The following is a 24,584-nucleotide window of genomic DNA, read 5'->3' on the forward strand; positions in this document are numbered from 1 at the left end:
ATGTGCTCAGAATCAGGGAACTGCATACTGATTCCTCCATGGGCAGCCACGGTGCGCCTGGAAAAAGCACCATCAAATTTGCCAAACGGTCATCAATGAAGTTCTCACTCTGGGCCATGGACTTCACCTGGAACTGGCAGCCCAGCCCGCAGGCTTCAGGCCATCCCTGGCCTGAGGTAAGGTTTCACCAGGGACCCACCCCTTTTTGCCTAGGAACCTGTCTGCCTTTAACATGCCATCCACGGCACCCAAACTGACTGTGCCAAGAGGTGTCTATAGGCCAGTGCCAAGCTGCCTTCAGCCCCTGCAGCCCCTCCTTCCATCCTTATTGTTACCCAAAGTCCAGAGGGGACCACGGTGGCAAGGGGCTGGCAGGTCAGCACCACTCTGAGCACACATATACCCGGCCAGGTTGCAAACGTGTCTGGGCTTGGCCACAACTTTGCTTCCCCCTGAAGCAGGCGCCAGGAGCAGGGAGAGGCCAGGGAGCGAGAGCAGACACTTTCAAACCTGCAGGGGCAGGGGGCTTCCTGGGACCCAAGTTGCAACTGGGCAGCTGCAGCTGCACCCAGGAGCACAAAGCTCCCGCCTGTTCCCAGCCCCTGCGGGCTCTACGGAGTGCAGAGCCCTGGCCACACCTCCCCAGCCACAGCTGGCGTCTCCACAGCAGCTGCTCCAGACAGGCTGCCACCACCATCATTAGCAATGTCAAAAGTCAGAGGAAGATGTAAAAACTGCAAAAATCTCATCACCAAGCAGTACTTCAAAAGCTCCTACTGACTAATAATGGAAAAAGAAAATAGTGTTTAAGAAAAAACAAAAATTTGGCCAGGTGCGGTGGCTCACGCCTGTAATCCCAGCACTTTGGGAGGCCGAGTGGGTGGATCACAAGGTCAGGAGATCGAGACCATCCTGGCTAACACGGTGAAACCTCATCTCCACTAAACATACAAAAATTAGCCGGGCATGGTAGCGGGCGCCTATAGTCCCAGCTGCTTGGGAGGCTGAGACAGGAGAATTACGTGAACCCGGAAGGCAGAGCTTGCAGTGAGCCCAGATCGCACCACTGCACTCCAGCCTGGGCGACGGAGCGAGATTCCGTCTCAAAAGAAAAAACAAAAACCAAAAATTTAAACATATCACCAACAAATAAAGAAGTACAACCTTACTCCATAAGTTTCACAGCATGGTTTTAGTGAGTCCAGTACTACCCCAACCAGTCCAAAAGATATTCTGGCAAAGAAAAGTTAACAAAATCCTGAGATTTCACACTGGATACTCCAATATGAAAAGAAGCAGGCAGAGAATGAATAGGCCAAACTAGGGAAAGTCAAGAAAATATCTAAAAATATCTAAAGAGAAAAGTCCCTCTGTATCAGCATAGGGCTTTAGAAAACATAGGGAGGACAGCACTGGCTTACAATTTTCCAGAGCTCTGTGACGAACTGGTGAATGAAATTTAAGTCCAGGCATACAGGATGTTAAAGGAACTCTTTAAAAAGTGAGTAAATCTCAGGGCCTCCAACAAAGCCAAACTCAACCCCAGCCAGTATCTCTCCACTCATTTACCTCCACACTCACATGCCACAGAAACTGAAATTAGAAGGAAAACCCAGCTTGTGGTCCAGACAAGATAGCATAGACCATTTTTCCCAGTTAATCCCCAATAAGCACAAATATAAACAAATAATACAAGGGACAACTAAAGAACTCTGGAAGATGGAAAGAAGAAGGTAAACTCCTTTGAAACCCTACAACTAGAAGAACAGCACAGAGGCAGGATGTCTTACGCCTACCTCACCCAAGTGAAGAAAGCCACCCAGACCTGGTTTTTCCCAGGCACAGCCTAGCAGCAGAAGGCAGCCCATGTAGGCCAATTCCTCCCAGAATAGAACAGGTGTCCCTCTGACAAATACCAAGGAAGCCAGACACCACCAGCAAGAGAGATTAATCAGGAACCTCAACAAAAACAAATAGCCAGTGGAAACACTCTCCTTCACCATGAGGCCTGAGACTCCCCTCCTTTTTTTTTTTTTTTTCCAGTTTGCTCATTTTTTAATTTCTAAAGCTCCGTCATAAACTTCTAGCAGGTGCCCATGTCACCTGCCACACTCACACCAGGTTGTCTGTGTAGCCAGCAAACAAATGACCATCAACAGACCAGGCCAGGGAGGTACACTGAGGCAGTTCTGCCTTGCTGCCAGTACTGATAACTTCTTGCTTCAGTTCATCTACGATGATAAGTCCCAGATCTTGATGCTGGGGCCCATGATAACACAGAGTCAGTAGCAGTTGGTACTGAAGCATAGGGTGTTGATAATGCCCCCACCATCTAGCAATATAAAGGTGTTTGCCTTCATTGAGATCCCATAGCATGGCCTGGCCATCCTTGCCTCCAGATACACAGAGGGATCCATCCGGAGAGACAGTCACAGTGTTCAGATAATCTGTGTGGCCAATGTGGTTAGTCTTCAGCTTGCAGTTAGCCAGATTCCATACCTTGACCAGCTTGTACCAGCTACAGGAGACAGTGATAGGGTTGCTGCTGTTAGGCAAGAAGCGAACACAAGACACCCACTCTGTGACTCTCATACTAGACAGTGTATCTGCACATACCCAGGTGTTGGGAACAGGCCCCCAAATCTGGCCATAAACTGGCCCCAAAACTGGCCATAAACAAAATCTCTGCAGCACTGTGATGTGTTCATGGTGGCCACAATGCCCTGGAAGGCTGTCAGTTTACTGGAATGAGTGCAAGGAACGCCTGGCCCACCCAGGATGGAAAACCGCTTCAGGTGTTCCTAAGCCACAAACAATAGCACGAGCGATCTGTGCCTTAGGGACTTGTTCCTCCTGCAGATGACTAGCCAGAGCCCATCCCTTTGTTTCAGCCCATTCCTTTGTTTCCCATAAGGAATACTTTTAGTAAATCTATAATCTATAGAAACAATGCTTATCACTGGCTTGCTGTCAATAAATATGTGGGTAAATCTCTGTTCCGGGCTCTCAGCTCTGAAGGCTGTGAGACCCCTGATTTCCCACTCCACATGCTATATTTCTGTGTGTGTGTCTTTAATTCCTCTAGCGCCACTGGGTTAGGGTCTCCACGACTGAGTTGGTCTCGGCACCCAGGGTATTCTATAACTTGATGGTTTTATCTCATGAGCCACAGGCAATCTGCTGGTTGTCAGGGGAGGCCACATTCGGCATGTCCTTGTATGGCCAACAAACTGTCTCATGGTAATGCCCATTGTGAAATCCCAGAGGCACGGGGTTCCATCCAAGGAGCCTGACAGGACAATCTGACCATCTGAGGAAATGACCAAGTCACTAAGAAAGTGGGAGTGACCACACATAGCATGTTGTGGGATGCCATAGTTGGTATCTTCCCTGCTCAGTTTCTACATAATGATGCTCTTGTCTTGAGAGGTGGACAGGATCATGTCCAGGAACTGTGGAGTAGCAGTGATCTGGGTTACCCAGCAGTTGGGGCCCTAAGGGTGCCACAAAGGGTCATCTGCTCAGTCACAGTGATGGCAATTCGAGATTCCTCTTTTCCATCAAGAGAAACAAAGGCAGGCACGAAGAACCAGAAGAGAGGGGGCCTGCTCAGGAACTTCTGTCTCCACAAGCAGCCCAGTCAAGAACCTTGGTCTTCACAGGTCTGAGGATCTCCTTCTCTATCCAGAGACATCAGAACAGGCAGTCGGAACTGGCAAGCAAAACCCAGTTTTGCTAGATATCCAATCTCAGGAAGCCTCTTGTTCTTCACAGGTCCAAGACTCTCCTCCCCTGTCCAGAGACATCAGGGTAGCAGGGAGCATGGTAAGGAAATCCCAGCCCATCCCTTCCCCAGCAATAGATATACACTAACTCAGCATAAGAATGAATCTCCTACTCCTTCAGGCAGCACCACCAGAGATCAGTGAGAGCCCTAGTGCCACCAGATACAAGAAGCCAACAAAAACAACAGTGCAGACTCAAAATTAAACTATCATTGGAACCACAACCCACAAAAATATAGGCTAACACCTTCATGATAAACCTAAACAGGATGATTGCTTGTGAAAATAAAAGGTTGAACTAGTCCTCAGAATCTCCTAACATATTAGACAAAATATTTAAGTTTCAAATGGAAATCACCTGTCACACCAAAAACCAAGAAAAACTATAACTTGAATGAGAAAAGACAATCAACCAATGCAAACACCTAGATGAATCAGCTGTTGAAATTATCTGACAAGAACTGTAAAACAACCATCATAAAAATGCTTCGACAATCATTTATAAATTCTCTTAAAACAAATGTAAAAATAGAAGATCTAAGCAAGGAAATACAGTTATAAAAGCAACCAGATGAAAACTATGTAACTAAGAAATGCAATAACAAAAGACAAGCTAGATAGGCTCAGTAGCAGAGTGAAGATGACACAGGATACAATCAATGAGCTTATGGACAGAACAACAGAATTCACCCAATCCAAACAACCCAGAAAAAAACAGACAGAAAAAATTAAGAAAGCCTCACAGACCTGTGGGACAACAACAAAAGATCCAACATTTGTATCATCAGAGTGCAAGGAGAAGAGAAAGAGAGCCAGACTGAAAGATAATTCAAAGAAATATGGTCCAGCCTGCTGTATAGCTACAGAAATCAAGACAGTGTGCTATTAGTCGAAGACAGACAACAGATCAATGAAACAGAGAATCCAGAAATAACCAACACAAATATGTTCAACTTATTTTTGACAAAGGGCTAATAGTAATCCAATAGAAGAAGAATAGCCTTTTCAACAAACAGTACAGGGGCAATTAGGCATCTATTGGCATAAAAGAAAAAAGAACCTTGACTGACAACTGTTACAAAATTTAACTCAGCCCTGGCAAAGTGGCTCACACCTGTAACCCCAGCACTTTGGGAGGCCAAAGCAGGCATATTGCTTGAGCCCAGGAGTTCAAGATCAGCCTGGGCAACAAAGCGCAACCCCATCTCTACCAAAAAAATAAAAAGAAAACAAAAATTTAACTCAAAAGGATTATGGACTTAAATGTAAACATAAAGCTGCTTAAAGCTGCTAACATTTAGAGAAAAAAATACAGGAGGAAATCTTTAAGATCTAAAGCTAGGCAGAGTTCTTAGATTTGACACCAAAACCACAATCCAAAAACGAAAAAAATGAATAAAATAGACCTCATCAAAAGTAAAATATTTTGCTCATGTGAACAAGATGAAAACAAGTTGCAACTTCTGGCTTCTAGTGGGCATGTAAGAAAATTGGTCTATGCAGGAGGTTGAGGGGGGAGGATCACTTAAGGCCAGGAGTTCAAGTCCAGCTTGGGCAACATAGCAAGAGCTCATCTCTAAAAAAAAAAAAAAAAGAAAAAAAAAATACTTGGAAATCACTAGGCCATCCTACCAACAAGAAAAGCTAAACAAACTGAAAAATCTACAACTCTTCTCAGATCAGTAAGAGAAATGAAGTCACATGGCAAACCCCTGCCCCATAAATTGGAGAAACAGGTGACTGCAAAGAATCCCATCATACTGAAGCAGAAAACTCAGCAGGAACCAGTGCAGGGTAGGAAAAACTGAACTGTAACTGACAAACTGCTGAAGGCTCAGTGCCAACAAGTGGGAAACTTAAACATGTCAGGGGGACTCAGTCATAGAAGAGCCTTCATACTCTTACTAATTTCACCTCCAGTAAATCAATATGGTTCTCACAGTATGTATTACAGGGTGGTGGTAAAAAAACAAAACAAAACAAAACAAAAAAACCTACTACTTCTGACAGGGAGCGGGAAGCAAAATCATTTTTAAATAAGCTAGAACATTCTGTTCTTAATAAGATCTTTCCCTCAGGAGAAACTATTTAGTCAGAGCCTGCTGGGGTTTTATCAGAGCCTAACTAACTTATAGGAAGGGAAATAGGAAATACCAATTGCAGCCCATACTAGCCACGCTGTCTTACCTTGGGAGGCAGGGGATAGTTTTAACAAACATCTGTGAAAGTCACACCCAGAGACACAGAGACTCATTAAAGGACTGAGATCTAATCATTGGACTGTAGAATGCTTCCTATCGCCCAATACCTTACTGCCACATTACTAAAGGCCTATTTACAAAGCAGCTCCTTTTACCCAAGACATCAGCTTCAGCTATCCAGAAAAATTTATATGGCATACCAAAAGGCAAAAAAACACAGTCTAGGCTGGGCATGGTGGCTCATGCCTATAATCCCAGCACTTTGGGAGGCTAAGGCAGGTGGATCACCTGAGGTCAGGAGTTCAAGACCAGCCTGGCCAACATGGTGAAACGCCATCTCTACTAAAAATACAAAAATTGGCCAGGCGTGGTAGCAGGCACCTGTAATCCCAGCTACTTGGGAGGCTGAGGCAGGACAATCGCTTGAACCCAGGAAGCAGAGGTTGCTGTATGCCAAGATCATACCACTGCACTCCAGCTTGGGTGACAGAGTGAGACTCCATCTCAAACAAACAAAAAAACACAGTCTGAAGAAAGAGAGCTAGTATAAGAACCAGACTCAGACATGGCAAACGATGTGAGAATTATCAGATCGATTACTAAAAACAACTATAATTAATATGCTAAGGGTTCTAATGGATAAAATAGACTGCATAAAAGAACAGATAGGCAATGTAAGCAGAGAAATGGAAATTATAAGACAGAACCAAAAAGAAACACTAGAGATCAAAAACACTGTAACAGAAATGAAGAATGCAGTTCAATTAAGTTGATAGGCTCAGTCTAGTAGACTGGACACAGCTGAGGAAATCTAGAGGATATCCCAATAGATACCTAAAAAAAAACTACAAAGCAAACAGAAAAAAGACTGAAAAAATACAGAGCAGAATGCACAAAAACTGTGGGATAACTATAAAAGGTGTAACATACATGTAATGGGAATGCCAAAAGAAGAATGAGAGAAAGGAACGGAAAAAATATTTGAAACAACAATAAATGACAATTTCACCAAAACAATGTCAAGTACTAAACAATCAATCTAAAAAGCTCAGAAAACTCCAAGCAGGATAATGATTAAAAAACAAACAAACAACAACAACAAAAAAACTACATCTAGGCATATCACAATTCAAACTACAGAAAATAAAAGATAAAGAAAAAATCCTGAAAGAAGCCAGTGGAAAAAAGACATTACCTATCAAAAAGCAAAGAGAATAATTACATTGACGTTACCTCCAAAACTATATAAGAGAGTGAAGTGAATTATTTAAAATCTTAAGATAAAAAGTAAAAAATTTAAAAACAACACACCAACCTAGAATTATGTATCTTGCAGAATTATCCTTCAAAAGTGAAAGAGAAATAGTTTCTCAAACATAAAAATTGAGGGAATTTGTTGCCAGTAGACCCAACTTGCAAGAAATGTCCAAAAGAAAAGTTCTTCAGGGGGAAGAAAAATGATAGAGGTCAGAAACTGACATCTATATAAAGAAAAGCACTGGAGATGAGCAAGTGAAGGTAGGATTTAAAGAACACTTGTTTTTCTTACTCTCGATCTAACACATAAGTATTTGTTCAAAATAGCAGCAACAATATATTCGATTATGTATGCTCATGTGTGTGTATATAGATATATGCTTATGTATGTTTATCTATAAGTGAAATAAATAACAGCAATGGTACAAAGGATGGAGGTGGTAATTAGTATTTTATTATTTTGATCCTACTAAAATCCGGAACAAGGCAAGGCTGTCCCCTGTCACCTCTCCTTCTCAACATCTTACTGGAAGTCCTACTAATGCAATAAGATAGGAAGGAGACATTAAAAGTGTACTGATCAGGAAAAATAAAATAAAACTGTGTTTGTTCACAGATGACAAGATTGTCTGTGTAGAAAACCTGAAAGAATTGACCCAAAGAACTCCTTGAACTAATAAGCAATTACAGCAATGGCAGGCTTCAAGGCTAATACACAAAAGTCAATTGCTTTCCTATATACCAGCAATGAATAAGTACAATTTGAAAGTAAAAACACAATACCATTTATATTTGTAGCCTCCAAAATGACATACTTACATTTACATATAAATCTAACGAAATGTGTTCAAGATGAACACAAGAAAAACACATTTCTGATTAAAGAAATCAAAGAACTAAATAAATGAAGAGATACTCCATGTGCATGGACAAGAAGAGTCAATACTGTGAAAATGTCAATTCTTCCCAATTTCATTTACAGATTCAATTTAATCCCAATCAAAATCTTATCAAGTTATTTTGTGGATATCAATAAATAGATTCTGGCAAAAGACCCAGAATAGCCAACACAGCATTAAAGGAGAAGAATCAAGTTGGAGGACTGACACTGCCCAATTTCAAGACTTACAATAAAGTTACAGTAATCAAGGCAAGTGTGGTATGAGCAAAAGAACAAACAGATCAATAGAAGAGAACAGAGTACAGAAATAGACCAATAAAAAATGCAGTCAACTGTTCTTTGATAAAGAAAGCAATACAACCAAGAAAAGATAGTCTTTTCAACATAACGGTGCTAGAACAATTGGACATCCACTTGCAAAAAAAAAAAAAAAGAGCCTAGACACAGATCTTACACACTTCACAAAAATTAACTCAAATGTAAAATGCAAAAGTAAAACTCCTAGAGGACAACATGGAGAAAATTTAGATTCCCTTGAGTTTGAGTATGACTTTTGAGATTTAACACCAAAGGCACAATCCATGAAGGAAAGAATAAGCTGAACTTCATTAAAATTACATTTTCTGCTCTTTGAAACACACTGTCAAGAGAATGAAAAGACAGACCACAAACTGGTAAAATATATTTATAACAGATATCTCCAATAAAGGACTGTTATCCAAAATATACAAAGAATAATAAGAAAACAACCCAATTTAAAAATGGGCCACAGACCTTAACAGACAACTCACCAAAGAATATACACGGACTTGGCCGGGCGCAGTGGCTCACGTCTATAATCCCAGCACTTTGGGAGGCTGAGGCGGGCGGATCACGAGGTCAGGAGTTCAAGACCAGCCTGACCAACATAGTGAAACCCCATCTCTACTAGAAAAAAAATAGAAAAATTAGCCGGGCATGGTGGTGTGTGCCTGTAATCTTAGCTACTTGGGAGGCTGAGGCAGGAGAATGGCATGAACCTGGAAGACGGAGTTTACAGTGAGCCAAGATCCCGCCACTGCACTCCAGCCTGGGCGAAGATAGAGCGAGACTCTGTCTGGGGAAAAAAAAAAAAATACACAGACGGAAAATAAGCATATGAAAAGATGCTCCACATCACATGACTTCCAGGAAATGCACATTAAAACAACATTGAGATACCACCTCACATTTATCAGAACAGCCAAAATCCGGGACACTGTTAATGCTGGTGAGCACGTCAAGCAACAGGAACTCTCATTTATTGCTGGTAAGAATGCAAAATGGTATAGCCATTTTGGAAGACAGTTTGGACACTTTCGAAGACAGTTTGGCAGTTTCTTACAAAACTAAACGTACTCTTACCATACAAAATGCAATCATATTAACTATGATTAAATTAAATGCCCCATAAGTCCTTGGTATGGAAAGGGTTGAAATTTTATATCCACACAAAAATCTGAACGTTGAACATCAATGTTTACAGCAGATTTATTTATAATTGCCAAAACTTGGAAGCAATCAAGATGTCTTTCAATAGGTGAATAGATGAACTGTGGTAAATACAAAAAATGGAATATTATTCAGCACTAAAAAGAACTGAACTATCAAACCATGAAAAAACATGTAGAAATTTAAATGCACCTTGCTAAATGAAGGAAGTCTATCAGAAAAGGCTATATATGGCACAATTATAACTATATGACATTCTGAAAAAGCCTTTCTATGAAGACAGTTGATATGATTTGGCTCTGTTTCCCCACCCAAATCTCATCTTGTAGCTCCCAGAATTCCCACGTGTTGTGGGCGGGACCCTGTGGGAGATGACTGAATCATGGGGGTGGGTCTTTCCCTTGCTATTCTCGTGACAGTGAATGGGTCTCACGAGATCTGATGGTTTTAAAAACGGGAGTTTCTCCACACAAGTTCTCTCTTTGCCTGCTGCCATCCATGTAAGATGTGACTTGCTCCTCTTTGCCTTCCACCATGATTGTGAGGCCTCCCCAGTCATGTAGAACTATAAGTCCAATAAACCTCTTTCTTTTGTAAAATTCCCAGTCTCGAGTATGTCTTTATCAGCAGTGTGAAAATGGACTAATACAACAGTAAAAAGATCAGTGATTGCCAGGGTTTAGAGGGAAGACAGAAATGAATAGTTGGAGCACAGAGGATTTTTAGGACAGAGAAATTACCCTCTATGATGCTATAATGGTGGATACATGTCACTGTATATTTTTTCAAACCCATAAAATGTACAACGCCGAGTGAATCCTAATGTAAACTATAGTCTTTGGGGGATAATGACATATCAGTGTAGGTTCATCAATTGTAAACGAATATACCACTCTGGTGAGAAATATTGCTAATAGAGGATGTGTAAGGGGTGGAAGTATGTGAGAAACCTATACCTTCCTCCAAACTTTGCTGTGAACTTAAAACTGTCCTAAAAAAATTCTATTATATAAAAATAAAAATAAGAATAAGACCAGCTACAGATTGGGAGCAAATACCTGCAAGGCATATCTGCGAGCCACATCTGCAAGCCATATATCTGACAAAGAACTACAATTTAGAACTATAAAGATCTTTCCAAATTCACCAGTTAAAACAACAACAACAACAACAACAATCCCAGGCTGGTCTCCAACTCCTGGCCTCAAGCAATCCTCCCACCTTAGCCTCCCAAAGTGCTGGGATTACAGGCATAGGCCAATATGCCCAGCATGAAGAGGTCAATAAAATGAGATTTTTAAACAATAGTTCTATAATTTCCTGGATAGTAAGTATAAATCAGGCAGAAACAGAATATTATACAAAAGTGCATACATGTTATTAGCAACAGTATCTACTTTTAAAAAGTATATTTTTAGAAAGTAAAACTAGTAAAAATCCTACTCAAATATCGACTATTTAGATTTATTTAAATCTATCTTATTTAATATTATTTAATTTGGTATTTAGGATTAAGTAAGTGCTTACATGTTGAGTTTTCCATTCACATAAATAGTGATTTAAAACTTTTTTAAAAAACCATTAATATTGCTATTTTCTAAAATCATAAGTTTAATTTACATAAATCTATAAATACATAGTCTTTAAACAGAAATGGAAGTTATTAAATAGCAAAATGTAAAACAGATAACTAGTTTCCTTGGAAGGATAATAGCATTCCCACAGTATTTCTTATGAATATAAGGGTATATGCAAGTATCTGTATAAAATGTCTCCTGTTTTTCAACTTTTGCCTCCACAACTGGCAACTTTTACATTCTCCAAGTACAAAGATGGAAATATTGTTTTTACATAACATGAAATTTAATTAGTTTTAAATATTTGCTTTTTTGTAATTTGTAATAAATTGCCTAAATTGTGAGGGCAATTTATTTTTTAACAGGATTATGTTTTATGGTTGAAAATATTCATTTATTTCCTTTATTTTAACATTGATATGGAGATTCAACTATACTACTGGAAGTATGCTAAGTTATAAAAATCAGAAATACATGAATAAATACTATGTAATAGAAACAGGAAATCCTTCATTCTTCCCCCAACATATAGTCTTACGAACTACAAGGAAATTCAATACAGCTTGAATTTACAATCCTTGGCTAATAAAAATCTATCAAAATTAGTTTATGGTTCAAGTTATATTATCAGAATATGTGTGTATAGTAATAAAGACTATAAAATAATTAATCAGTTAAAGTACAAGATGAATTATCATAAGGTATTTCCTACCTTTTACATGCTTCAATACTGACAGTTATAAGTCACAAATAAAGTGACTGTGTTTGAATAAAATATTAAGCTGCCACAGCAAAACAGAGACAGAGTCACAAAAAGCCACTAAGCATGCAAGTACAAACCAAAAAACTGACTTCACATGAATACAAAGTGAGGTCTTTTTTAACAAGCACTTAAACGCAGAAAGGAACAGTCACCAAAGCTTAGCTACCAAAACAAGATCATTCATTACCAATTAATATACGCTGACCTTCACTACCTATGGACATAATATTTAAAACTTCTCCTATGCTTTCTTTATTTGAAAGGGTTGGCTCTAACTCAGTTTAAGATAAAAGTTACATGCAAGTGAAACAGCACCTGACTGGCCAGCCTATTGGAACAACATTAACGGATGATGATCTCCCACTGAGAGAAAACAATCAATAAAAACTTTGAAAGTCTATAAACAAATGAACAACATGTTTGCTTTTAAATCAACTATTATATTTTTATTTTTAAACTACATTTGAAGTACTCATATTTAAAATTATTTAAGGAGAGCAGAATTATTAACAGAAATGTTTTCTTTAAGGTATTGATATAAATCAACAAGCATTTATTAGGGAATCATGTGAAAGATAATTGTAAAGTATACAAAGATAAATGAAATCTAGATTACTGCCTTCAAACAATTTGCAGTGTAGTAAAAATAACTAGACAAGTTCACAGGTAATGAGGATACAATTAATTCATTCAAAATTCATTCATAGTACTGGTACCAAAACAGACATACAGGCAAATGGAACAGGACAGGGACCTCAGAAATAACACCACACATCTACAACCAACTGATCCTTGACAAACCTGACAAAAACAAGCAATGGGGAAAGGATCTACTATTCAATAAATAGTGCTGGGAAAACTGGCTAGCCATATACAGAAAACTGAAACTGGACCACTCCCTTACACCTTATACAAAAATTAACACAGATGGATTAAAGACTTAAAGTTAAAACCAAAATCCTTAAAAATTTAAGAAGAAAACCTAAACAAAATCATTCAGGACATAGGCATGAGCAAAGACTTCATGAAGAAAACGCAAACCAATTGCAACAAAAGCCAAAATTGATACATGGGATCTAGTTAAACTAAAGAGCTTCTGCACAGCAAAAGAAACGATCATCAGAGTGAATAGGCAACCTACAGAATGGGAGAAAATTTTTGCAATCTACCCATCTGACAAAAGTCTAATATCCAAATTAACAAGGAACTAAAACAAATTTACAAGAAAAAAACAACCCCATTTAAAAGTGGGCAAAGGATATGAATCGACACATCTCAAAAAAAGACAATTATGTAGCCAACAAACATGAAAAAAAGCTCCACTGATTGTTAAAGAAATGCAAATCAAAACCACAATGAGATACCCTCTCATGCCAGTCAGAATGGTGATTATCAAAAAGTCAAGAAAAAATAGATGTTGGCGAGGTTGTGGAGAAACAGGAATGCTTTCACACTGTTGATGAGAATGTAAATTACTTCAACCATTGTGGAAGACAGTATGGCGATTCCTCAAGGATCTAGAACCAGAAATACGATTTGACCCAGCAATCCCATTATCGGGTCTACACCCAAAGGACATAAATCATTCTACTATAAAGACACACACACACGTATGTTTATTGCAGCACTATTTAAAATAGCAGAGTCACAGAACCAACTCAAGGGCCCATCAATGACAGACTGGATAAAGAAAATGTGGTAGATAAACACCGTGAAATACTATGCAGCCATAAAAAGGAATGAGATCATATCTTTTGCAGGGACATGGATGAAGTTGTAAGCCATCATCTTCAGCAAACTAACACGGGAACAGAAAACCAAACATCACATGTTCTCACTCATAAGTGGGAGGTGAACAATCAGAACACATGGACACAAGTTGGGGAACAACACACCAGGGCCTGTTGCGGGGTGAGGAGGTGAGGGGAGGGAACTTAGAGGATGGGTCAATAGGTGCAGCAAACCACTGTGGCACACACATACCTATGTAATAAACCTGAAAGTTCTGCACATGTGTCCCAGAACTTAAAGCAAAACAAACAAAAACCACAATGAGATACTATCTCACACCACTCAGAATGGCTATTATTAAAAGTCAAAAACCAACAGATGCTAGTGAGGTTGTGGAGAAAAATGAATGCTTTTACATTGTTGGTGGTAGTGTAAATTAGTTCAACCATTGTGGAAGACAGTGTGGCGATTCCTCAAAGACCTAGAGAAAGAAATACCATTTGACCCAGCAATCCCATTACTGGGTATATAACCAATGAAATATAAATCATTCTATTATAAAGATACATGCATGCGTATGTTCACTGCCTCACTATCACAATAGCAAAGACATGGAATTAACCTAAATGGCCATGAATGATGGAATGCATAAAGAAAATGTGTACATACACACCACGGAATACTATGCAGCCATAAAAAAGGAATGAGATTATGTCCTTTGAAAGGACATGGATGGAGTTGGAAGCCATAATTCTCAGCAAAGTAACGTTGGAACAGAAAACCAAATACCGCATATTCTTACTTATAAGTGGGAGCTGAACAATGAGAACACATGTACACAGGGCGGGGAATAATACCCACTGGGGCCTATGGGACAGCAGGGGCGCTGGGAAAGGGAGAGCATCAGGAAGAATAGCTAATGAATGCTGGGCTTAATACGTAGGTGATGGGATGATCTGTGCAGCAAACCACCACGGTACATGTTTATCTATATAATAAACCTGCACATCCTGCACAATTAATCGTGAGTTTAAAGTTAACAGTTAAGGAAAAACTTAGTAAATAAAAGTAAATATCCTACTTAAAAGTTACCCCTATCTCCTCCTAAAAAAGCTACACTTGTTCCAAATTTCATATACACTTCTCAAAGAAAACCTACCAAATCTATAAAATGCAAAAGCAAGGAAAGAAGGTAAAACAAGCAGCGGGGTTCCACGATGGCCGAACAGGAACAGCTCCAGTCTATAGCTCCTACTGTGAGCGACGCAGAAGACGGGTGATTTCTGCATTTCCAAGTGAGAAACCAGGTTCATCTCACTGTGGCTTGTCGGCCAGTGGGTGCAGGACTGAGGGTGCAGCCCACCGAGCATGAGCCAAAGCAGGGCAAGGTATCGCCTCACCCACAAAGCGCAAGGGGTCAGGGTATTCCCTTTCCTAGCCAAGGGAAACTGTGATAGATTGCCCCTGGAAAATTGGGTCACTCCCACCCCACTACTACACTTGTCCAACGATCTTAGCAAACACACCAGGATATTATATCCTGTGCCTGGCTTGAAGGGTCCCACGCCCATGGAGCCTTGCTCATTGCTAGCACAGCAGTCTGAGATCCGACTGCTAGGTGGCAGCGAGGCTGGGGGAGGGGCACCCGCCATGGCTGAGGCTTGAGTAGGTACACAAAGCGGCCTGGAAGCTCGAAATGGGTGGAGCCCACCGCAGCTCAAGGAGGCCTGCCTGCCTCTGTAGACTCCACCTCTAGGGGTAGGGTATAGTCCAACAAAAGGCAGCAGAAATCTCTACAGACTTAAATGTCCCTATCTGACAGCTTTGAGGAGAGTAGTGGTTCTCCCAGCACAGAGTTTGAGATCTGAGAACAAACAGACTGCCTCATCAAGTGGGTCCCTGACCCCGAGTAGCCTAACTGGGAGGCACCTCCCAGTAGGGGCAGACCGACACCTCACAGGGCCGGGTACCCCTCTGAGATGAAGCTTCCAGAGGAACCATCAGGCAGCAACATTTGCTGTTCAGCAATATTCGCTCTTCTGCAGCCTCCGCTGCTGATACCCAGGCAAACAGGGTCTGGAGTGGACCTCCAGCAAACTCCAACAGACCTGCAGCTGAGGGTCCTGACTGTTAGAAGGAAAACTAACAAACAGAAAGGACATACACAGCAAAACCCCATCTGCACGTCACCATCATCAAAGACCAAAGGGAGATAAAACCACAAAGATGGGGAAAAAACAGAGCAGAAAAGCTGAAAATTCTAAAACTCAGAGCGCCTCTCCCCATCCAAAGGAATGCAACTCCTTGCCAGCAACTGAACAAAGCTGGACGGAGAATGACTTTGACGAGTTGAGAGAACAAGGTTTCAGACGATCAAACTTCTCCAAGCTAAAGGAGGAAATTCGAACCCATCACAAAGAAGTTAAAAATCTTGAAACAAGATTAGACGAATGGCTAACCAGAATAACCAGTGTAGAGAAGTCCTTAAATGACCTGATAGAGCTGAAAATCATGGCACGAGAACTACATGATGAATGCACAAGTTTCAGCAGTCGATTCGATCAACTGGAAGAAAGCGTATCAGTGATTGAAGATCAAATGAATGAAATGAAGTGAGAAATGTAGAGAAAAAAGAGAAAAAGAAACAAACAAAGCCTCCAAGAAATATGGGTCTATGTGAAAAGACCAAATCTATGTCTGATTGGTGTACCTGAAAGTGATGGGGAGAATGGAACCAAGTTGGAAAACACTCTGCAGGATATTATTCAGGAGAACTTCCCGACCTAGCAAGGCAGGCCAGCATTCAAATTCAGGAAATACAGAGAACGCCACAAAGATACTACTCGAGAAGAGCAACTTCAAGACACATAATTGTCTGATTCACTAAAGTTGAAATGAAGGAAAAAATGTTAAGGGCAGCCAGACAGAAAGATCGGGTTACCCGCAAAGGGAAGCCCATCAGACTAACAGCAGATCTCTCAGCAGCAACTCTACAAGCCAGAAGAGAGTGGGGGCCAATATTCAACATTCATAAAGAAAAGAATTTCAACCTAGAATTTCATATCCAGCCAAACTAAGCTTCATAAGTGAAGGATAAATAAAATCCTTTACAGACAAGCAAATGCTGAGAGATTTTGTCACTACCAGGCCTGCCCTACAAGAGCTTCTGAAGGAAGCACTAAACATGGAAAGGAACAACCAGTACCAGCCACTGCAAAAACATGCCAAATAGTAAAGACCATCGATGCTAGGAAGAAACTGCATCAACAAAGGAGCAAAATAACCAGCTAAAATCATAATGACAGGATCAAATTCACACATAACAATATTAACCTTAAATGCAAATGGGCTAAATGATCCAATTAAAAGACACAGACTGGCAAATTGGATAGAGTCAAGACCTCAGTTTGCTGTATTCAGGAGACCCATCTCACATGCAGAGACACACATAGGCTCAAAATAAAGGGATGGAGGAATATCTGCCAAGCAAATGGAAAACAAAAAAAGGCAGGGGTTGCAATCTAGGGTAGTCTCTGATAAAACAGACTTTAAGCCAACAAAGATCAAAAGAGAAAAAGAAGGCCATTACATCATAATGGTAAAGGGATCAATACAACAAGAAGAGCTAACTATACTAAATATATATGCACCCAATACAGGAGCACCCAGATTCATAAAGCAAGTCCTTAGAGACCTACAAAGAGACTTATACTCCCACACAACAATAATGGGAGACTTTAACATCCCACTGTCAACATTAGACAGATCAACGAGACAGAAAGTCAACAAGGATATCCAGGAATTGAACTCAACTCTGCACCAAGTGGACCTAATAGACATCTATAGAACCCTCCACCCTAAATCAACAGAATATACATTCTTCTCAGCACCACATCACACTTATTCCAAAATTGACCACATAGTTGGAAGTAAAGCACTCCTCAGCATATGTAAAAGAACAGAAATTGTAACAAACTGTCTCTCAGACCACAGTGCAATCAAACTAGAACTCAGGACTAAGAAACTCACCCAAAACTGCTCAACTACATAGAAACTGAACAACCTGCTCCTGAATGACTACTGGGTACATAACGAAATGAAGGCAGAAATAAAGATGTTCTTTGAAACCAATGAGAACAAAGACACAACATACCAGAATCTCTGGGACACATTTAAACCAGTGTGTAAAGGGAAATTTACAGCACTAAATGCCCACAAGAGAAAGCTGGAAAGATCTAAAATTAACACCCTAACATCACAATTAAAAGAACTAGAGAAGCAAGAGAAAACACATTCAAAAGCTAGCAGATGGCAATAACTAACTAAGATCAGAGCAGAAATGAAGGAGAGAGAGACACGAAAATCCCTTCAAAAAATCAATGAAACCAGGAGCTGGTTTTTTGAAAAGATCAACAATATTGATAGACCGCTAGCAAGACTAATAAAAAACAAAACAGAGAAGAATTCAATAGACACAATAAAAAATGATAAAGGGGATATCACCACCAATCCCACAGAATTACAAACTACCATCACAGAATACTATAAACACCTCTACGCAAATAAACTAGAAAATCTAGAAGAAATGGATAAATTTCTGGACACATACACCCACCCAAGACTAAACCAGGAAGAAGTTGAATCCCTGAATAGACCAATAGCAGGCTCTGAAATTGATGCAATAATTCATAGCCTACCAACCAAAAAAAGTACAGGAACAGACGGATTCACAGCTGAATTCTACCAGAGGTACAAGGAGGAGCTGGTACCATTCCTTCTGAAATTATTCCAATCAATAGAAAAAGAGGGAATCCTCCCAAACTCATTTTATGAGGCCAACATCATCCTGATACCAAAGCCTGGCAGAGACACAATAAAAAAAAGAGAATTTTAGACCAATATCCCTGATGAACATCCATGCAAAAATCCTCAATAAAATAATGGCAAACGGAATCCAGTAGTACATCAAAAAGCTTATCCACCATGATCAAGTGGGCTTCATCCCTGGGATGGAAGGCTGGTTCAACATATGCAAATCAATAAACGTAATCCAGCATATAAACAGAACCAAAGATAAAAACCACATGATTATCTCAATAGATGCAAAAAAGGCCTTTGACAAAATTCAACAGCCCTTCATGCTAAAAACTCTCGATAAATTCGCTATTGACGGCACGTATCTCAAAATACTAAGAGCTATTTATGACAAACCCACAGTCAATATCATAGTGAATGGGCAAAAACTGCAAGCACTCCCTTTGAAAACTGGCACAAGACAGGGATGCCCTCTCTCACCACTCTTATTCCATATAGAGTTGGAAGTTCTGGGCAGGGCAATCAAGCAGGAGAAAGAAATAAAGGGTATTCAACTAGGAAAAGAGGAAGTCAAATTGTCCCTGTTTGCAGATGACATGATTGTATACTTAGAAAACCCTATCATCTCAGCCCAAAATCTCCTTCAGCTGATAAGCAACTTCAGCAAAGTCTCAGGATACAAAATCAATGTGCAAAAATCACAAGCATTCTTATACACCAATAACAGACAAACAGAGATCAAATCATGAGTGAACTCCCATTCACAATGGCTTCAAAGAGAATAAAATACCTAGGAATCCAACTTACAAGGGATGTGAAGGACTTCTTCAAGGAGAACTACAAACCACTGCTCAATGAAATAAAAGAGGACACAAACAAATGGAAGAACATTCCATGCTCATGGATAGAAAGAATCAACATCGTGAAAATGATCATATTGCCCAAAGTAATTTACAGATTCAATGCCAGCCCCATCAAGCTACCAATGACTTTCTTCACAGAATTGGAAAAAACTACTTTAAAGTTCATATGGAACCAAAGAAGAGCCCACATTGCCAAGATAATCCTAAGCTGAAAGAACAAAGCTGGAGGCATCACACTACCTGACTTCAAACTATACTACAAGGCTACAGTAACCAAAACAGCATGATACTGGTACCAAAACAGAGATATAGACCAATGGAACCGAACAGAACCCGCAGAAATAACACCACACATCTACCACCATCTGATCTTTGACAAACCTGACAAAAACAAGAAATGGAGAAAGGATTCCCTATTTAATAAATGGTGCTGGGAAAATTGGCTAGCCATATGTAGAAAGTTGAAACTGTATCCCTTCCTTACACTTTATACAAAAATTAATTCAAGATAGATTAAAGACTTAAATATTAGATCTAAAACCATAAAAATCCTAGAAGAAAACCTAGGCAATACCATTCAGGACACAGGCATGGGAAATGACTTCATGTCTAAAACACCAAAAGCAATGGCAACAAAAGCCAAAATTGACAAATTAGATCCAATTAAACTAAAGAGCTTCTGCACAGCAAAAGAAACTACCAGCAGAGTGAACAGGCAACCTACAGAATGGGAGAAAATTTTTGCAATCTACTCATCTGACAAAGGGCTAATATCCAGAATCCACAAATAACTCAAACAAATTTACAAGAAAAAAACAACCCCATCAAAAAGTGGGAGAATGATATAAACAGACACTTGTCAAAGAAGACATTTATGCAGCCAACAGACACATGAAAAAATGCTCATCATCACTGGCCATCAGAGAAATGCAAATAAAAACCACAATGAGATACCATCTCACACCAGTTAGAATGGCGATCAGTAAAAAGTCAGGAAACAACAGGTGCTGGAGAGGATGTGGAGAAATAGGAACACTTTTACACTGTTGGTGGGACTGTAAACTAGTTCAACCATTGTGGAAGACAGTGTAGTGATTCCTCAAGGATCTAGAACTAGAAATACCATTTGACCCAGCCATCCCATTACTGGGTATATACCCAAAGGATTACAAATCATGCTGCTATAAAGACACACGCACATATATGTTTATTGCGGCACTATTCACAATAGCAAAGACTGGGAACCAACCCAAATGCCCATCAATGATAGAATGAATTAAGCAAATGTGACACATATACACCATGGAATACTATGCAGCCATAAAAATGGATGAGTTCTGCCAGGCGCAGTGGCTCACGCCTGTAATCCCAGCACTTTGGGAGGCCGAGGCGGGTGTATCACAATATCAGGAGATCGAGACTATCCTGGCTAACACGGTGAAACCCCGTCTCTACTAAAACATACAAAAAATTAGCCGGGTGTGGTGGTGGGTGCCTGTAGTCCCAGCTACTCAGGAGGTTGAGGCAGGAAAATGGTGTGAAGCCGGGAGGCAGAGCTTGCAGTGAGCGGAGATCGCGCCATTGCACTCCAGCCTGGGTGACAGAGCGAGACTCCGTCTCAACAACAACAACAACAACAAAAAGGATGAGTTCATGTCCTTTGTAGGGACATAGATGAAGCTAGAAACCATCATTTTCAGCCAACTATCACAAGGACAAAAAACCAAACACTGCATGTTCTCACTCATAGGTGGGAATTGAACAATGAGAACACTTGGACATAGGAAGGGGAACATCACACATCAGGGCCTGTCATGGGGTAGGGGGCACGGGGAGGGATAGCATTAGGAGACAAACCTAATGTAAATGACAAGTTTATGGGTGCAGCACATCAACATGGCAAATGTATACATATGTAACAAACCTGCAGGTTGTGCACATGTACCCTAGAACTTAAAAGTATAATAAAAAATAACAATAAGGGAGAACCAAGGAAATACTTGAAATCAAAAAAAAAAAAAAAAAAAAAAGAAGGTAAAAGAGAACACTCACTGAGTGACAGTTCTACACAAGTACCAGAGCGAAGGTATTTAATTAAATCTTTTCTTATTGTGCTTAGCTCTGAGTGTCTCTGTGTACTTGCTTACACATCGTTTGCATTTTAATCTACTTCTGATTTGAAAGAATGCATTTTTGAAAGACTAGACTCTTACTGCTTTATAATGTCCAAAACTACTATTAATAGATACATATTCCTAGATAGAATTCCTGGTTAGAAGGTGAGTATAGGCAATGGGGGGTGGAGGAGGAACTCCTTGAATTTCAATTGCTGACTAGTGCCAGCAGATCAAGTCCAACATACATCTCCCAGTTTTCTTATCTTTAACTTAATGCAACCAAATGTAAAAACCGCAGCTGATATCATGTATATTTAAAGTTGAAATTATGTTTTGGGGAAAAAAAAGCTTGGAAATGACAATGTTGCCTCCAGCTATCTCAGAATTTAAACAAAAAGGCAAACTGCAAATAAATTTTGGATGAACAGTATTCTAAGAAACCAGGCAATTCTCGGAAGAGATGTTAAGTACATACAAATTTTATCTCTTAAAAGAAAATACAGATCATGAAAGAAAAAGCAAGCAGCTGTTTGAAAATAAAAAAGAATAAAGAGACATAAGAAGCAAATGCAATCCATGAAACCTGCTTGAATCCTACAGCAACAGCAACAACAGCAAATATAAATATATATATAAGTTCATATGGAACCAAAGAAAAGCCCACATTGCCAAGACAATCCTAAGCCGAAAGAACAAAGCTGGAGGCATCACGCTACCTGACTTCAAACTATACTACAAGGTTAATGCCTAATATATATATTAGGCATAACAGGGGAGATCTTAATATGAACCACTGCATTAAACAACTACTATGACTTGAATATATGTGTCCCTCCAAAATTCAACTTAACCCCCAAAGGTGACAGTATTAAGAGTAGGGGTCCTCAGGAGAATGATCTGCACTCATAGATAGAATGATGCCCTATAAAAGAGGCTGCAGAGAGCTGCACTTCCCCTTCGCAGTTCCATCCCTCCTGTCATATGAGGTCACCAAAAAGGCACCATCTATGAAGAACAGGCCTTCTCCAGACACTAAACCTGCTGGCGTCTTGATGTTGGACTTCCTAGACTCCATAACTATGGGAAATAAATTTCTGTTGTTTATAAATTACCCAGTCTCAGGTATCTTGTCATAGCAGCCAAAATGAACAAAAAGACAAATATATTCTTAATGTTATGGTTATTTTCTTATATATGATACTAGTACTCTGATTATGTAGGAAATTATCCATGTCCTTAGGATCTGCACGCTAAAAGCTTTAAGTTATCATGATGTCTTTAACATTGTTTCAAATGATTTTTTAAATATATAAACACGTAAAGAAAGAAAACATGGCAAAATGTTAACGGTAAGTCCAGGTAAAAGGTAACAGAGGTGTTCATTGTCCTATATACTCAATTTTGATGTGGCACTGAACATTTTCAATAAATGTTGAAATGAGAGAAATACAGAAAGCATGAGAGGAGGCCAGTTTGAAGCATGATGAGTGAAATCAGCACTAGCCTCAAGAATCATGACAGCCAGCTACATGACCTTGGGCAGGTCACAGAACCTCTCTAGGTCCCAGCTAAAGGAGAAGGAAGTAGAAAAATCTCCAAGGCATTTTTCAGTTATAAAATCCTACTACTACTACTAAAATTCTACTACTACCTCTCAGCTCTAAAACTCAAAAGATAACCGTATGCAAAGTAGAAAAAATAGAACTGTTGTACGGATAAAAATAAAATAGTTAAAACAGATAACCAAATGCCTTTTATAGAGAGCACAGACAACTACTAACTCCTTTTTGAGAAAATATCTTAAAAATTCTTCAGAGGAGCCGAGCACGGTAGCTCAAGCCTGTAATCCCAGCACTTTGGGAGGCCGAGGCAGGTGGATCACAAGGTCAGGAGTTCAAGACCAGCATGACCAACATGGTGAAACTCCGTCTCTACTAAAAACACAAAAATTAGCCGGGCATGGTGGCGGGTGCCTGTAATCCCAGCTACTCAGGAGGCTGAGGCAGAGAATTGCTTGAACCCGGGAGGCAGAGGTTGCAGTGAGCTGAGATCATGCCACTGCATTCCAGCCTAGGTGACAGAGTGAGTCTCCATCTCAAAAAAATAAAAAAAATTTTTTTCAGAGAAAAAGGTGAAAGGACTACTGACGAATTTAGAAGAAACAAATAATACATAGATTTATTTTAAGGTTTATTCCATTTTACTTTGCACCTAAAATATCAATCCTAAGAAGTTGAATATAAATATCCTCTGATGAAGCTGTGAAACCAAAAAGATAATAAATGAACCTCCTAGGAATTTAGACAAGCTAGATGCTTTCAAGTGAGGTTAGTATGATATACATCTAAGGGTGGGATGCTTGAAAATCTCCAAATAGGCCAGGCACTGTAGCTCACAGTTGTAATCCCAACACTTTGCGAGGCTGAGGTGGGAGGACGGCTTGTACTCAGGAGACCAGCCTGGGCAACATAACAAAACTCTGTCTCCGTTTCCAGGCCGCAATGAGTTGTGATTGTGCAACTGCACTCCAGTCTGGGCAGTACAGCGAGACTCTGTCCCGCAAAGAAAGAAAAAAGGAAATCTTCAAAATAAAATAACAATAAAATTACATATTAGAACTCTGAATTAACAGTCTGGGAAGATTTCAGACTGGCCAAAAACCTTAAAAGAATTATCTGTTTTAAAAGAATGCAAGGGAGAGTAGACTTAAAACTCAGTATAAAAGTATAGACCAATTATTGTCACTTCCAGAAAGAATCTGAAGTCAGATAAAATTCAACTCACAATTAATTAAAAATCATACAAGGCCAGGCGCAGTGGCTCACGCCTGTAATCCCAGCACTTTGAAAGGCCAAAGTGGGAGGATCACCTGAGGCCGGGAGTTCGAGACCAGCCTGACCAACATGGAGAAACCCCGTCTCTACTAAAAATACAAAATCAGCCGGGCGTGGTGGCACATGCCTGTAATCCCAGCTACTCGGGAGACTGAGGCAAGAGAATCACTTGAACTCAGGGAGGCAGAGGTTGCCGTGAGCCGAGATTGTGCCATTGCACTCCAACCTGGGCAACAAGAGCGAAACCCCATCTCAAAAAATAATAATAAT

At 39.9% G+C, this 24,584-nt stretch overlaps 1 protein-coding gene and 1 pseudogene across 7 annotated transcripts in view; both read right to left on the bottom strand.

Moving 5' to 3' along the window:
• FER (FER tyrosine kinase) overlaps positions 1-24,584 on the bottom strand; it is a 452,292-nt gene that overhangs the window by 405,206 nt on the left and 22,502 nt on the right. The gene's annotated exons all lie outside the window — the stretch shown is intronic.
• Positions 2,074-3,069, bottom strand: LOC119619335 (small ribosomal subunit protein RACK1-like; annotated as a pseudogene).

This window comes from Chlorocebus sabaeus, chromosome 23, assembly GCF_047675955.1.
Source record: "Chlorocebus sabaeus isolate Y175 chromosome 23, mChlSab1.0.hap1, whole genome shotgun sequence".
Taxonomy (NCBI): domain Eukaryota; kingdom Metazoa; phylum Chordata; class Mammalia; order Primates; family Cercopithecidae; genus Chlorocebus; species Chlorocebus sabaeus.